At 36.2% G+C, this 17795-nt stretch overlaps 1 protein-coding gene and 2 long non-coding RNA genes across 5 annotated transcripts in view; 1 reads left to right on the top strand and 2 right to left on the bottom strand.

Moving 5' to 3' along the window:
* The window catches only part of Eip78C (Ecdysone-induced protein 78C), a 114752-nt gene that overhangs the window by 20342 nt on the left and 76615 nt on the right, over window positions 1–17795 (top strand). The gene's annotated exons all lie outside the window — the stretch shown is intronic.
* On the bottom strand, window positions 461–3150 carry LOC147657116 (uncharacterized). The gene is made up of 3 exons (XR_015292776.1): window positions 2895–3150; window positions 1982–2089; window positions 461–1515 (listed from the first exon to the last, which is right to left on the bottom strand). It is a non-coding gene; the product is annotated as an uncharacterized LOC147657116 (long non-coding RNA).
* Window positions 11287–13084, bottom strand: LOC147657115 (uncharacterized). The gene is made up of 3 exons (XR_015292772.1): window positions 12906–13084; window positions 12084–12201; window positions 11287–11876 (listed from the first exon to the last, which is right to left on the bottom strand). It is a non-coding gene; the product is annotated as an uncharacterized LOC147657115 (long non-coding RNA).

Raw genomic sequence — 17795 nt, 5'->3', positions numbered from 1 at the left:
CTTTCTTCCTCTCCCCCCTTCTTTCGAAACTTGGCAACAAGAAAGTTCTGGCCACGGTGTTTCGAACTTCTCTCGAGAATTAATCATCCCGCGATCCTCTTCTTTTAAATCGTCTTTATCTTGTGGGCGGAGGCAGGAAAGTTTCGAGTTTTAGTTTAGGAAGTAAAAAAAAAAAAAAAAAAAAAAAGAAGAAAAAAAGGAAACGGGGGTGAGACGACGAGATGGGATGGGCGATATTAAATGTTTGCTCGTTTTGATAGATCTATTTTTCCGCTTGTTTATTTGTCGGCGGAATGATTGAGTTTTATTGATCGATGGTGAATTACGAGGGAGGAAAGTTTTCTTCGCTTCGGTGTTGTTTTATATATGTGGGCTGCCTATCCATCATGGCGATGTAATTGTGAAATTGACTCAAGAGAAATGGAAGGGTTAAGAGAATGTAAAATACATATACGACTCCTTATCGATTCATAAACCGAATCTATTATCTGCCACTTTACACTTGTTTACTTGTGGGATAATATTTTTATGCATACAATCTTTTTAATGATCTAATACTTTTTTCTTTTTCGAATCGTTTAATGAATGTTTGTTAATATACCGAAGCAAAATATGATCCTTTTCGCAAAGAGTTTATACAAGTTCAATTTTAAAACTACTCTTTTGTAAAAATTAAAAAATGTCATTTATCAATTTCTTGCGAATTAATAGCGCCACCATGTGATCCTTTTTTTTTTTTTATCGAAAAACCTTTACACTGTATATCTAAAATATTCTAAAATGAAAAGCAAACGGTCAGGAAAAATAATATTATAAAAAAAAAAAAAAAGGCAATCTATATATGTTTGGCACGAGGGAAAAGTAATAGTTAGTTCTTAGCTTCCATATTAGCTTTTCTATTTTTGTACCATTACGTAATATTGCGTCACCGTGTTTTAAAAAATTCATTTCACTAGGACTCGATTCCCTTGAGCTAGCACGGCGATAATCAATTCGAAATCGAGTTGTATTCACGGCTATCTCTGATGGAGAGGCGTTGCTCGGCCCCGTCGATGACCGTTCGCAGTCATTGGCGTCCTGCTCATGTCACGTAAATCGTCTTCCTGGAACGAAGGCCACGAGAAAGTTCGTGCCGCTGGTTCAGTGCCACGGTCACGCTACGTGCGTGGCATCGACACCGACGAAAGTAAACTAAATCCAAAGGATTACGCAACCCCGTTTTAAAAGTCTCTCGATGTTCTTCTCTGACCGCCTTCCTTCTCGTTCCTTCCCTCGCCGCTTCGTCGCTCGCCTCGAATTATTTGATTAATTCGTGGTAAGGATCGATAGCGCTCCTTTGTTACCAATTTTGCATTTGAGAATGATTGATCATGCGACTCGAAACTTTCAACCATTTTCTTCTCGTATATGGCGAAATTTGAATAGATCCAGCTCGTGCTGATTAATCGTTATCGTAGATGAAAACCTTAAATTGAGGCGTGATGGATGAATTTTGTTTGAGATCGATTTTGAATTCTGAAAAAAAGAAAAAATATATAACGGTATATATAAGTAGTAAATATTCTTATATCTTATTTTAAAAATACGCATCTTTAATTACTTTAATTTATAACAATTTTTAAAGTAAAAACTTTATCGTATATGTATATAATAAAATCCAAGTTTAAAAAGTCAGAAATTTTTTTTTTCTAAATAAAGTATATACATTTAGAGAAGAGAATATCCTGTTTAATAAAAATTGTTAAAGAGAGGACAAAATTTTCATAATAAAACTGTTTGACGAAAGAAAAATTTACAATTCTCATTATCGATCGTACAAAACATTTGAATTCCTTCATATAAATGGTTGGTCGTTCAAAAGATTCTCCCAACGTGGTCATTGGTTTTGAATAATTGCCGGTTACTTCCGAGTGTAATATAAGCAAGTCAGAGTCGTGTGTCGAGTCAACGTGCTTTATTAATATTCATGTATTATATTCACCAGATACTCGTTTCTTGTCTTCGTATGGCGTTCACCTTTTCGATACGTTTCCGGATTTTTTGCACGCGCGTGTGTAATCATCCCCTCTACTTTGATAATCCAGTTCTTCTGTGAGAAAAGAGATAGAATCGTGCTAAAATTATCATTAAAGGATCCGTGACGTATATCGTTTCGTGGCGGATTATATTATCGTGACGTTGCATTTTTAAGATCGCATAGAAAAATAACGGTAAAAAGTCGGATCAACAGTTCTGAAATTATTTGCAATTAATCTATAATACGCTTAAAAATAATTCCCGCAAGATCAATTTGTCCTACTCGGATAAATTTAACTTTCTATCCCCATTCGAGGGATTTATAGCATCATTTCCTTGCCCCGAAGCCTCATGGCTACCAGATACTTTTGACACTTGTGCAGTTTCACACGTTTATATAACGCGTGCCTTTAAAATTTCTATTCTATTCATAACTACTGGTTAATCGCATTAAAATCCATGATTAGAGTAGACCGGAAATAAGAGAATGAATTTTAGCGTTGAAACTTTTAATTTTCATCTGTTTGAATTAAAAGGAAATATTTTAATGCGATATAGAAAGAAAAAGAGAATAACCTGTTAAAGTAACTTTTTATAATTAAAAGTGGTTGATGAATCTAATGAAGTTTTATAAAAAAAAAAAACTAATAACATAATCTTTTTCGAAAAAAATAATTATAATAACTAATAATGTTTCTATTTTGAATTTTAATTATAATTGCAATTAATCTGCATTTAAACTTTGCAATCATACGAAAAATAAACAAAAAAAGAAACAGATAGAAATTAACGCTTCCGCAAAACTTAGATATCGTTTAACCTCATTGGCGCCAGTCACGTTTGGTGTACAGCATGTAATACTATGGTTAGATACGTACCTGGCGCATATACGAAGTAAAGAGTAGGGGTAGAATGCGCGGATATTAACGCGAGAAAATATTCTGTGCACCGGCAAAAAGTGACGCGGTATTCCATTATCCTCGTCGGCACGATGCAAAACCGGTCGAAATGATTGGATTTTTATTTTCCATCTTGCTCGTTGCTCTATTCTCTGTCTTCGTTGCGTGGCGCGTATCGCGCGCGAGTTACAGCGTTTCTTCGTTTCTTTCTGGCGCGCGGCAAGTAACAAGTATCACCGACCGCGACCTAAAGCGAGAGAGAAGGACAAAAGATGCGCGCGCACACGAGCGCGAATCGCGCGTGGAGACGCATGTGCGTACGCGAATGTGTGCGCTGTTACCGTGTGACTCATCCAGGTACATTGCACCCGGTACGTGTCCGGTACAAGCTCGAGTTGGTACGTTCGACGAACGATCATGTCCAATATTTTCCAATTTTTTAATCGAGATCTTGATTTATCAATTCTCATAATAATTCATTACTTTCAAAATGAATCGTGCGTTAGAAGTGAATTGATCTCGATGTTGCAAGCAGCACTGTCGTCGACGAAACTTGAGAAACAATTTACTGAAATTATATGCGATCATCCGACACACGATCTTAATTGTTTCATACTGAGCACTTGGCTCCCTAAGGTCCAAGAGTTGGCTCCTGATTAGCGATGATTACTATCATCGGTCAGGCAAGGGAAATGCTCTTGAGGCAGTTCGTATGCAGTCACGATTTCTATAGATGTCTCGCAAGCACATGCAGTTGATCGGCCACAGATATAAGGCGTAACGTGTTGTTAGGTTAAATACGAAAGCGATACTCCCCGTCGGATATTCATTGAACGAACGTTTAACCCAATCGCTTCCTACCGGCCTTGCCATTTCTCTCGAACATGTGCGTGCAACCAGAGAAAACGAAGGCATCGAGAGTGGTTAACTTGACTCGGAGTGGCGCGCTGGGAATCGCGTGTGGATTATTAAAAGTCATCGAAGCGTGTGGTAAATACTCCTCGATCTTTTTCTCTCTCTCTCTTTCTCGTTTTCTTCTTTTGACTTTTCAGAGCTCCTTGACAGTGTTTTCTTCGGTCTCTCGCTCATTCCCTTTCGTCTTCCGTGCGTCTTCGTTTTTGTCTCTCTCTCCATTGCGCCAATACTAGTTTGTGTCTCCCTCTATGTTGCTTTTTCTCTCTTCAACATTCTCGAGCGAATCTTCGTCGTTCTCCGTTGCACCTCAAGAGCAATGAACTCTCGGTAGGGTATATCATCAGTGAAGTGATAGTACCAGTGTGCGCGTGCGCCAATGTGTATGTGCGCGCGCATGCGAATCCGCGCGTGTGTAGCACGGGTGTGCAATGCACAACGCGATCGAGTCGCGTTTCCATCGCACCTTTTCTCTTCCTTTTTTTTTTCATTGTATATATACGTCGAATAAATGAAATCATGGCATATAGAATACGCGGTGAACCCAAAGATTGGTACACGTGCAGCAATGGTCAGAAACAGCCACGTGTAGAGTGCATGCATCGACTCTACCACGATACGTCTTGAATCGCTTGTTTCTTTTCCCATTCCTTTTTCTTTCTTTTTCTTTGTCTCTTTTTTCTTGTGTTGATTGTAAATCGATTGAATATTTTAGATACATTTTTAACAAGATAACACATACGATAATAATAGCTGAACATAGACAGATTCATGATACGAAATTGAAAAGAAAATTTTATTCGTTCTTTCGATATTATGTTACGCAGCAATCTCATTGCAACCGACTCGACTCGCTTGCAAGTCGTCAGCCCGGAAACCGACAATCCATTTGCTATTCGTTGCTTTGTTTAGTATTGCCGTTGCGCGCAATCTTCTTGACAATATAAAGTGAATTCTGGAATATTGTTTTTCGAGTAAATTAACTTGGAGGATTCGTTCCTGAGATTGTCAATTAGTACCCTTACAAAATATTCTTGTAAAAATAGCGTATACTTTGAAGATTAGATTTAATATATTACTGTTTGACATTTCAGAAAGGAAATTATAGGAATATTATGTAAACTTAAAGTTTAGAGTAATTGCTATTTCAATGAAAAAAAAAAGTTGTATAATTTCAAGGATAAATTGATTATAAAGATTTATATAAAATTAATTTTTAATAAATTTTCATAACCTAATCAATAATTAAATAATATGTTAATCGGTAATTTATAAAAGGATATTTATTTATAGATAGGTTTTGTTACAAGAAAGGGAGACTTGGCTAATGGCAATGCTAATAACACGACGGTATAAATAGGAGAGATTCCTTTAACAGGAGAGAGAGAGATTCGAGTTGGCGTTGGTAAGTGCAACGCCATTGAACTGTCCACTATATGTATAGTACGAGTGGTCATGCAACGGTAAAATTAAGGGAAATTGATTAAGATTGGTCGTTTTAAATGTATCTGATCGAACTTGTACATTCTGACTTCCTGATGCAAGAGTCGCACTCTTGATTAATACGAATTCTTTGATACTATTTTGAAATATATATTATCCAAAGAATTATATAAATATAATACGAAAATTTTCTTTATAAATTTTATTATTTTTAAAAAATAAATTAAAATATCCTAATAAAAATACTTTCAAATTTCAAAAATTATTCATTATTTTATAATTCGACTTTTAACGTTATTTTCATAAGTTAAATTTCATTTTTTCATTGAATTGTTTTCATATCATATTTTACAACATCAAAATAATAATGTTCAAACGCGATAGATCTGTCTATTTGTGTAGAACTCTCATAAGCATAGCGATTCTTCCTCCAATGGAATCATTATTCATGAGATAAAAGGCGTGACCGTGATTACCGCGAAGTGATTTCGTTCGCATCAAAACTCGTTCGGGGCACAAATAAGCGCGTCTTAATCGCACGCACATTTCAAGCACTGTGTAAGTTACATCACACATATTACGTATACCATCACACATATGCATACGCGTCCGTCAACGCGTTAAACACACATGAAGAGTGATTATTTCCTTTCTTGCTGACCTGCTGTAATTCTGCCTGTTGTACCTGTTGTACACTGTTTTTTGCGCGTACATTGTCACATACAGCATGTATATACATGTATATACAGGTGCGTAGATAAGTGCGTACATATTCGACTTGAAGTACATACTTCCCTGTACAAGTATCGAAGTACACGTGAACATACAACGAATATATGAGAAACGAGAAAGATAAATGTTCGCGCATAGATCCACCATAAGCAAATGCTAATAATATTCACTTCCTATAACTCAGTTATATTAAATCATTGCTGTATTTCTGTATTATTATTGTTTTCTTCATGCATTACTATTACCTTTACTAACACCACGTTTGTGTGTATACTAACACAATCATGTACGTTCATTCGCCGACTGTCGAGTAAAAGAATGTTTCCTCTACGCATCCTTTTCTTCCACGTTTGGCAATTGTATGTTTCCATCGACTATGCTTTTACTTATTCGGTATATCGTTCATCGGTGAATGCTTTGTTAGCAGACTTCATCATTGCGTTTCGCTCTACATACTTTCTGTTTGAAACATAGAAACAAACAACTTATTAAAATGATGCTTGTTGTTTTTATGTATGGAGGAAACTTGGAAAAAGATGATATAACCTCATTAAGCAAGTAATCTTTATTTTCTTATTTAGAGGAAAGAACTTGTTTTACTTCATATAATTTTCGCATTTATGCAAATTTCATTCCCGGCATCGGCAAAATTATATGTTTGTTTATCAGTACGAACGAAAGATTAAGTAAAAGCAATTAAAGTAAGCGATCGAACTCGAAACTCATATTTTTTTTCTGAAACGAGCAAACGGAATCACATTTTTTAATCTGAACGCTCATTCCATTAATGTTTCTGGACAATCCGGTTTCGTATACCGACCTATTGGCTTCGTTCAATTTTATTCGTCGTTCTCGTATGAATTCGATAATGTTCGGTCCTTATTTTTTCGCTGGTAACCTCGCCCCTCTTTTCTGCATAACTCGTGAACTCCTTGCACGGCCGTCGTTTGCGATGTGTGCATGTTAGTATACGTATCTAGCGGTAAGGACGCAGGCCTTGACCATGAATACAAGTTGGTGGATTGCATAACTATAGTTATGTGCGGTGGTAACGACAGTGGCTCTCCCTGCGACTGTAAAACGCGTCCATGCACGCACAATCCAGCTCCACGGCGCATGAGCATATGTACGTGGCGCGCATGTGCGCACGCACACGTGGGTCGAACAGTACAGTACGTCAGTTATATATACACACGAAACAATTTTTGTATTTTCTTTTCAGAGAAGAAAAAAAAAACGTAAACTTTTCTTATTTAATTAAAAATATTAAAAATTCTTCTTGTGCAATCAAATTAACACATTTATATATATTCATATACATATATATGTGACCATGAATTAGAAATACCATATTGTATTATTACTCTTGAACAATTTACTGTGAATCAAACTATATATTGTATAATTTTTTAATGTACATTCTTCTATGTATATGACAAGAACTGTGTATGTATATCATCATAGAGTACACTGTACTCGTGATGTGTCACGTACTCATGTTTGCACGTGAGTGTACTTGAATGCGCAGGCACACGCATGCACGCACGCGCACTTGCGCATACAACCACGCATTCAGCGACGTGTTGAAACGAGCGGCATTGCGTACGCAGCGTAAGGCTGCGACCTTGCCTTTAAGCTTCAAACAGCTGTTCGTGGCAGTGTTTTGAGTCTTCGTGAAATGGAACGCAAGTAAACGAGGGGTTGCGAGACGTCGGCAGTTAGGACGTCGTAATCCGTGGCGAGATCGTAGTGGTGAATCGTTGGATCGATATATTTTCACTATAAATTCACGTACGTTTTTACGTTTGATACGATCTTGGACGCATCGATTTCTTTCAACTGAGGGATCTGAGAAATAATGTTCAAAGCATTATTTTTGCCAATTCAATTAAAATTTTACACAAATGAATTTAATTCGTATTGTATTTTATTTCTGTACTTATTAATGAAAATTATTTTAGTCTATTGTACTTTCAAAATTCATTGATTTATACAATTGTATATTTGTAATATATATACACATATATTATTTTAGACTTATTATATTAATTATGTAGTTTTAGATTAATTATATTTCTTTAGATTAATATTCTTACTTTTGATTATTATCATTTACGATTGAAAGAAGTTAACAAAAACAAAAGATATTATTCTTCGAAGAAATAATAATAAATAATTAATGTTAATGTTTCAAAATACGGACTTGATGATGAGTAAATTACTATATTAAGAGACCAAAGAAATCTTAGATTATAGAATTCTAGATAGAATGGGAAATTAATAGAATTTTTTCGCATGATTTACTCAGTGATAAAATAATACGGCGATAATTGCATTTCTCTAATCTCTGAAAATCTGTTGTCACTATGATGAATGACGAACCACACTATGAAATGTATACAATTGCAGCAATTCGCAGGAAAGCAGATATTTGTGAAAATGAGAAGAAAAAAAAAACAAGATGGATTAACTGAAGCGTCTAAGTGCTTAAAAAAGATGAAAGAATCGTCGACATTACATATATTAACATATTTAGAATGAATCTTATTACATCTTATAACTTAAATTTTCAACTCTGCTTTTCTTTGTCCCATATAAGTTATAATTGGCATTTGTGTAAATAAAAAACATTTTAAATTATAATATGTAATTTTCAAACAATATTTTTAATTTTATATCTTTATATCTAAAATAAATTTAAATTAATGCCATTTGATTCAATTTAATTGATTCATATCGTAAAAGATAAAATCTTTAGTTACATAATACGTATTTTTTAAATTGAATATTATAACAAATATCGAATTTTTAGAATGTATATAGAACTTTTTCATTCGTATATATAAATCGCATTTTTATCAGCCAATTCTCACGTTTGATTCTTCGAAAAAAATTAAAGGTTCCTCTTGTTCCTTACCAACAAACATGAATTATTTGTACCACCCACCGGCTCTGATTTTCCACCCACTTGAACACACCTTTGCATAAATTCATTCTCTCCCTCTCTTTCTATCTCGATTGTTATCTGCAGGATGTTACGGGCTAAAGTTGTACACGTCGAAGATCACAAGCGAAAGAGAAAGTCCGTTTGAATTAAGTCGTCATTGAGGAAGATTTACTGGCAATTATTTTTCGCTTAACGTTCGATGCTCGATTAATATTAATCTCTTATTTCTTTCGTCACAATTAAACGCTTTTGATGTTTTATAATGAACCCTTTTCAACAGAAAATATATTTGTAAATTTATTGTAACATCTGTGAACTGAGATTAATTATATTATGGAAATATAATTTATGTATTTTACAATTTCATGATTCTTTAACGTGGTATTGTTAAATAAGATTCGGTTGGTAGCTTTTAATGTTGTATGTAGATTGCATTTTTATGAGCTGCTTATGTATCTTTAATATTATTTGTAATGTAAAAGAAGCAATTAAAATATAGATTTTATTTAGTTGTGATGTAGCTGTAATTAAAACTTCGGTTACAGTGGATGAGTTTTCTGATCAATTAACGTTCTGACAAGTTGAGAATAAATAAATTCGTCAAATGAATTCTCGTTAGAATGATCATTTCGTTCTTCAAATATCTCATGAATTCGTTTCATTAATACTCCACACTATTATAATAATAAAGTCGGATAAAGTAGAAATTGAAAAATTATAAATATTTATAAAATTTTTCTAAACATTTTTCTAAATGATAAATATAAAATATAATATATCTCGATTACACAATTTCTTCTCGGAATCTCATAAATATTTCACTTCATCCTCCTAATAATTATTCAAATAAATAACATTTAAATAGGAAAAAAAGAACAGAATTCAGTCATCAACGATCGCCAATTCCCATCTGGCGACAAAAATAGTTCCCGCATAAATTTCTTCGACACTTGAAAATAGCCTTAGTGTTATATAATGCACGCTATCGTCGAGGCTCGCTGATTTTCCACCTGCACGCAGCCAGTTCGAGCCAACGCACATAAATTTGCCCCACCTTCTCTCACGATGATTATCAACGGGAAGTTATTCGACGCAGTTTCACCTACAACCACGCGTGATTCTCTATCAACAGGAAGAAAAATTAACGAAAAAAGAAAGAATACCATAAAGACGAAGGAGGCGAGGAGCGTAAACCGAATGCATCAAATTCCTATTCAAATCAAAGACAGAGACGAAGACGAAAAAGAAAGCAAATAAAAATATAATAAAAAAAAAAAGAAACAAGAATTCGATCATCGACCGGAACACGAATTCGATCCGAATCGATTGCTTTCGATCGATCAGATTCGTCGATAGATGGATCGTATGGGAACGGATGGGTAGGGAGAAAAGGTGGACTGTTCGCGACGATGGCCGCGGAGCCGAAGGAGAAGGGAACGCTCATCAAAGAGGCATTGAACTCAGGATTCCGTGCGAGGACCACCGTGGAATAAGAAGCCACGGGGACTCGAGCGATTCGTTCATTCGAGGGACGTGCGAATCACCGGTTTTCGCGCGTGTTCACTTTGTCTACTTTGACGGTCGAGGACCTCCGGTTTCGCAGGATGCCAAGGCGACCAAACTCTTCCGCCTTTTCACGTTTGATGGACGTTGATGTATTAAAGGGTCGAACAGGAGAGTCGAGAATCTCGTACCATGATCCTCATTCCTCGTCGTTGGAACATCGTTTTTCCTTTCAGCATTGTGATTGGTCTGTTTCCGGTTTTGATAGATTCGTTTACGCTTTGTAACAGGTTTGATTGTTCTCGTAATTTGAAGAGCTATCAAATAGAAACCGTGAGATGTCCGTGAATCTAATTTTTCTCTTCGTTACCTGGCACATTGAGAGGAATTGAAAGAAGAAAAGAGAAAGAAGAAACTCCAGCGATCACAGTTCGATCCTAGTTGGGATAAATAGAAGCATTCGTTGCGTGGCGTTATCGATGCTGGCTTTATGGACCGTTTGGAATACAAAAGAGAAGACGTGCTTGTTCAAATTGTTATACACAATGGCCGAAAGGCCAAACAGGCGAATCACGTAGTTCTCGAATCAGGTATTCTTGGTACGCCACGCTTGGCTGCAGCTTAGGGATCTACTATTAATTTCGTGCACTGGTGTTCGCGTGGGTTTAATAGTAGTCCAATTTGTGACTAATTTAATATTGCTCATTTAATAACGTGGTTGTTTCTGTAATGAATCTCATTTTACTTTACTAAAAAAGAAAAAAAAATGAAAATATAAATCTATATTTAATATATTGATAGAATACGTGAGAAAATATTTCTTATACAACTGTATACAAATACTTACTTATTTTTATTACAATAACTATAATACGAATACTTTGTATTTATCAAATAATGCTAATTTTACCAAATTACAAAATTTGGTTAATGGTCGTTGCTTAGTCATCACATTGTTGATCATCGTATTTTTATACAACAATATTATCAACCGTAATTTTCCCAATGATGTTGATGAAAATTCCATCACAATCAATAAGACCGATGGAAACGCATGCATTATGCAACAGAACTTTCGACACATCCCCCGAAACACATGACTCATTCTCCCGGCCATTAATCATTTTCCGTGACGAACGCTTAAATACGCCGGCAACTGCTCGCATAACGATCGAACGCGTCGTATACAGAAAACGATAAATGTTAGGATACGCGGTGTGCTCGCGTCGAGAAGAGGTACAAACGGTCAATCATGCACCTGTCGTGACGTTGGTCATTGGCCAATGCACTCGTTGCATTATTATCGAACCGAATGAATTCTTTTTCATTTGTTCGAATCTCTTTTTTTCCTTTTTCGATTCTTTGTGGATAAAATTAATTGTTACGAAGTATTGTTTGGAAGGTTGTTGTTTGAAAAATGTACTCTGAAAGAAATTTAATTAGTTATTTTTGATAGATTCAATTTGATAATTAAAGATATACAAAAAAAATATATATATTGAATGAAATAGTTATAAAATTCTACATGATATGCTTAAAGATTAGATTAAAAATTAATCTTTTAAAAAATAAAATAATACATAATAAAATTTCTGAATTCCTTTGTAAAAATCAATTACTATTTAACTTACGTGTTATATAGCCTTGAATAAAATTTTTAATTCATTATTCTGATTAATCCGAATTAATTCATTAGTTCGATTTTGTTTGAATCGACTTCAATCTCAGGATATCGTATACATCTAATATCTAAATATTTAAAAACATATTATATCTCGTTATTCTATTATTACTCTATTATTAAAACTAATCAATCTTAAATACAAAAATATAAAAATTACAGCAGTAGAAGATTTTGATCAGTTAGTGAAAAATTTTGATTAATAAAATTAATCGAATAAAAAAAATTTCTTATGATGTTATGTTGGATCAAAATTGATATTGAAATATAGGATTCTAAGGTGTTAAGAACTCTACCCGCTTGACATTAAGAGTACCATATTCAAAACTCGTGGATAGATTAATTATTCAGAGTTTGTTCAACTAGTTAGACAGTTACGACGCGTCAGCAAGTTTAACGCATATAACAGCTTTAAACAAAATGAGTATAACGTAACACATACCTGCATACATAACTTTAAATTTAATCTATGATATTAACAACTTTAATTCGCTTTTGCGATAATTCATTCAAAATATTGCAAAAATAAACGTCGAATAAAGAAAAAATAATTAAAGCTTTCCATTCATGTTACAATTTTATTATTCTGTGAGAAATTATTAAATGAAATTCGTTTTCCTTATATATTGAAACACAACACAACATCATTTTTTTGATGTTACATTACGATATATCCATTTAGAAATTCAACTTTTAAAACATATTATGCATAATACACGTGCAGTGAAAGTGTTAAGAGGTTAACGTGAAAGCAAGTCTAATCCACGTTTACTTAATCGAATCTCTTCAACGGGACTATTACAACCAAGGAGCTGAGTTCGCAGTTAACACATGTGCGCGCGACAATTTGTTACATAATTGTTAACATAAATGAATCTACGACTTTCACGACACGACCAGACACTGCGCGGCCATTTTCAGTATGGCGATCGTGGCGCCTCGCGGATGATTAAGAGAATCAAAAAAGAAAATCGTATAGTTCTCATTGTCCATAAACGAACTCGATCGGCCATGATGACAAACGTCGATGTCGTTGTGTGCGATGTTTCAACGAACCTAGTCGCCACAAGGTGCCTTAATATGGTTACGTAAGAAAAGAGACAGTGTTACCATGGCAGCCTTTCAGCGGGACATGCATATACGATCACCTCGTATAAGCCATAAGCGGTTGCGCGAACACGGAAGAGCTTGCATCTCCTTTACTCCCTTTCTGTCGTATCTTTCTTGCCTCCTTCATCCGTCTTCGTCCCATCATCCCTCCTTATTGCTCGGCCGGTTTCTCTACCAGCATGGCTGCACGACTCTGCCGATTTCCTTGTCCCTCGACGACCAAACGATCCAAACGATACGTAACGTACGACCGGTAAAGGGATCCAGGAAAAGGTATATTCAGAAAATCAATCCAGCCGCGCAGTCCAACTTCGTGCTGGGGCGGAGTTTTTTCATGACTCGTGGCGCCTCGAGACACGTCGTCGTAAATAACACTTGGAAACGGAACCAAACGTCCGTCCAACGGATGGACGGGTCGGCTACAACTGTCTGAATGAATTGGAGAAGAAATGTCGTAAATAATATTACGAGATACACGAGGTTGAGAAGTCGATTAACGAACGAGTTTGATATCCTGCTCGAACCATCTAAACATTTCAAGAACGTCATACCGAGTGGCGTTCCAGCTTTGATGAAGACGTAGATTACAAACGTATAAGTGTATAAAACTCAATGATTCTTCAAAAGATTTTACGAGCATCTCGAATATATCGGTGGAAATATGTGTATTTGAAGTTAGTGAATTAAACTTTATTAATAAGCGATATCCATCATTGACAATTTGCAAGAAGAAAAGTTTGTCATTTCGAAAATTCGGAATAGATTCGAACGATCTGGAATAGATATCGATCCAGACGATCTCCGATATAGGACCAGTGTCCAGGAATGTGGGATTCTTCAAGACGGCTTTCCGGTTCACGTAATTGGAGCCCGTTTCTTGTCAAACCGTAGCCTAAGGCCGATTAGTCAGCGCGTTCGTGGCAATCTCCTCCTTCTCTTCTTATTCTACCATTAGCGAAGGATTTAAACCGATTCGTTGATTTCCGCCTAAAGTGTCCGGTAGCTAGCCCGCCACCAACGGATTCCCGCGTACGTATAAGGTATCCACGGACATTAGCGGCGGTGGAAACGCGAATCCATCAAGGTATCCATCTAAGAAACGCCTGGTATCCCATTTCTGCCATTCGTTCTACGCCGTAGGAACGTACATTTCAGTAGCGTATCATCTTGTACTAATGCAGAAGCCACTTGCCGCTTTTACTCCTCGAGAGAAGCTCACGTAACGCATTCTCTCTCTCTCTCTTTTTCTTTTCCATTTAAACCCTCTTCCCTTCGACCATCCACCTCCTTCATTCTTCTTTGTCTCTCTCTCTTTCCCCCTCTTTTTTCTCCCTGTGTAGCAAGGGTGTGTGCAGGTGTGCAAAGCTTTCTATCTTTGCCCGCGCGTCCACACACGCTCTCGTGAGGCCGCGGATTCATACACGGTGTGCCATCGCGGAATTGCACGCGATGCTCGCCCACGAGAAGCGTAGCCGCGGCTCGATCTCTCTCGATAACAGGCCAGGAAAACGCGGAATTAATCCTCCTCGCGTTCGCCCGCGAGATACCATCTTCGTTCCTCGCCTGTTTACCAATTTAAGTTTCACGGAAAGAGTTTAATATTTCACCGTTCCGTGGCGTCGAACCGGCGGGAATTGTTTATCGTAAAGCTTAGATGGGCTATCGTGGTGGTCGTTGTTGCACGTTCGTTTGTTCGTTGATTTTACGTTTATGGCGGACGAGCCGTAAGACTTGCTATAAGAGCTCGTTGCGATTTCCGCATTGATGACGATTGGAGATTTGACAGGCTTACGTTCTTAGTGGTAAGATGTGTCTACATGGACGAGTAATCTTGGTATTGAAGATATAAAGCTGTTGGATATCACGTACCATTATCATTGGAAAGTTTTATATCTTTAGTGGATGGGATCGTACATTTTTTCAGAGAGATAAAACTCTCGAATTATAGCATATACTATTATCATTAAAAAGTAAGTTTTTAAGTATTTTATTAAGTTGTATTTTTCTTTTTTTTTTCTTTTTTGAAAATAGTAAAGCTATATCGAATTGCACGAGGCGAAATAAATTGCGCTTTTCGAGATATATAGACAGAAGGCTGCCTAATTGCGTAGCATTATCACTGAGTAAGTAGTACGACTGTTCGAAAAATGCGATCGATCGATAAGTAGAGATTGAAGGATCTCTGTAAATTCAATAAATTTTTTTTCTAAGTCTAAGATAGAACGTCTTCTTAAGAGGATGACACGCGACACGCGTACGTTTGTTACACCCTGTAAATCCGAACGACGACGAAACGAGCGAGTTCGCGCGTGCGCAGTGTGGCGCGTGATTACTGTCTCTGTGCGTCGTCTGCGAGCTTACGCCGTGATCCATGGCCTGTCCCAATCTATGCTGCTAAGGCAAAAGGAAGCAAAGCAAAACGCGGGCAAACACTCGGCTTAACCCAGTGAGGGGGCCTCGGCTACCCAGAATAACTTGTTCCGCATTGCATTATTAGACGGTTATTTCGGACCGCGTTTTACCATTCCTCCTTCGTGGAAGGACCTCGTCTCCTTTCTCGTCCTTTGTTCCGTCCGATCGAGCAGAATAAAATTTTCCCGAATTATAAAATTTCTTCCCTTTCTGTAATTTAATTTTAATGCTCCTTCCTGAGAAATATTAACCAGATGAAAAGTTCCATGGACTAATAGACTTCTAAAAAAAGTTCCTGAATTATAAATTCGCAAATTTTTTTTTTTCCTTGCCAATTATCCACTCGTGCCCGTTTGAGAATTAATCGAATTCAATTCTTGACAAAAATACTCGACTAGATTCTCTACTTACGTCTTTTCGAAAAGAAAAGAATTATTTTCTCTTCCTTTATGCTCTTTGTTCAGCATTTCTCTCGGAATCTACGACGTTACTTTTTTGTACAATCGATATATTCTCGCATATACATATATATATATATAGCGTTCAATACAAAGAATACCAACCGTTCCGAATATCACGGGAAGTGTTCCTCGTTCGAGCAATATCGAGCCATGCTCGCCGGCAAATTGTCCACCGAATTCCTCGAGGAAAGAGGAGGTTCCTCCATTCGAGGATCTTCTCTTTGTTCCAAGGATACCTCGCGCCCGACGTATAACCACCATAACGCGTTTAATGTTAAGCGGTGGCGTCGCTCGGATACATGGGTGTGGCCTGGCCTGTGAATCTATGGGAAATGGCAGAGGTTAGAAACCGTGCACGGGGATAGGTTCGGCCGACAGTTTGTGTACAGAGATCTGATACACGCGCCAGTTGCTCGTATAGAGCATTAACATCGGTGCTCGCAACTTGGCGGGCAAAGGCCAATTCGAGTACAGGCACGACTCGGCTGAGAGTTCTGGCCTCGTCTCTTTCGGTGGCTAGGGGACTGATGAGAAAGTACAACTTTCCCAGCAACGGACACCATCCTGTGAGAGAGCGGCTTGATAGAACTCGCTGATTTCGTTGATTAAACCTTTAATTAGTTGATCTGTGCGCGGGGGCGTAGGATGAACGGGAGGAGGGAGGGGTTAACCTCCCGTTAGAACTCTCTCGATTATCGAACGATCGATTGATCTTTTTTTTTTTTAAAAATCAGGAAAAATTTGAATCAATTTTTTAAAAAGTAGTGAAGGAGAAGAACGGGGCGATTAAATTTGTACGTTTAAGATAAAATTGAATAGGATTTGATGTGAATAATCCGATTATTAGTTATTTATCGATGATTCAATTTTTTAAAAGGAAGAAATGAAATAATTAAATTTGAAATAATTAAAATACTTTTCGTTTCTCGGTTATCATCGATTAATTTCTTTAAAAATTAGGGTGAGAAGAGTTAGGTCAATTAATTTTTTAAAGAAGAAGAATTTAATTTATTCGTTAAATATTTTTAGGATAAAATTTAAGATTAAACCCTTAATTGGATTTTAGATTCGTGTATTGGAAACGTGGGGGTAAACGGTCTGGTTACCGTGTCCTCCCTCCCAGATATCGGATATTGATTAATCTTTTTAAAATTAGTCGAGAAATTAGCTATCGAACGTTATCGATTAATTTTTAAAAAATTGGACATGTAAGCAATTAAGATAGTATATCTTTTAGATAGACGTTAAGATTTGTGTGTGTGGAAATAAATGAGAGTCTAGTCTAGTTATAAATAGTCTAGTTATCGTATCTCCTTCCATTTATCAGGTAAATCGATTAATTTCGAAAAATCACATAAGAAATCAATTGCCGACGATCGATTTTTTTAAGGAATTAGATAAGAAATTAATTACATCAACGATTGATTAATTTTTTGAAAATTAAAGAAGAAATCTCCACTAAAAATTAGCACATTTCTAAGATAAAACTTAAATTTTTATTTGCCTGTGTAACATCATCGAACGATGATATTTTCGAAATATGGAAAATATTTGAAACTATAATATAATTTAAATTTCTTTTCGTTGTAAAAAATGTTGAGCTTAACGATGAAATAAAAATTTCATCGCGTAACGAAATATGAATTAAAGTGTTTATTTAAAAACACGTTGAAAGATAA

This window comes from Apis florea, unplaced genomic scaffold (assembly GCF_048593485.1).
Source record: "Apis florea isolate Af1SG1 unplaced genomic scaffold, ASM4859348v1 contig_3203_pilon, whole genome shotgun sequence".
Lineage (NCBI taxonomy): Eukaryota > Metazoa > Arthropoda > Insecta > Hymenoptera > Apidae > Apis > Apis florea.
The sequence above is the reverse complement of the archived record's forward strand: the minus strand, read 5'-3'. Positions and strand labels throughout refer to the sequence as shown.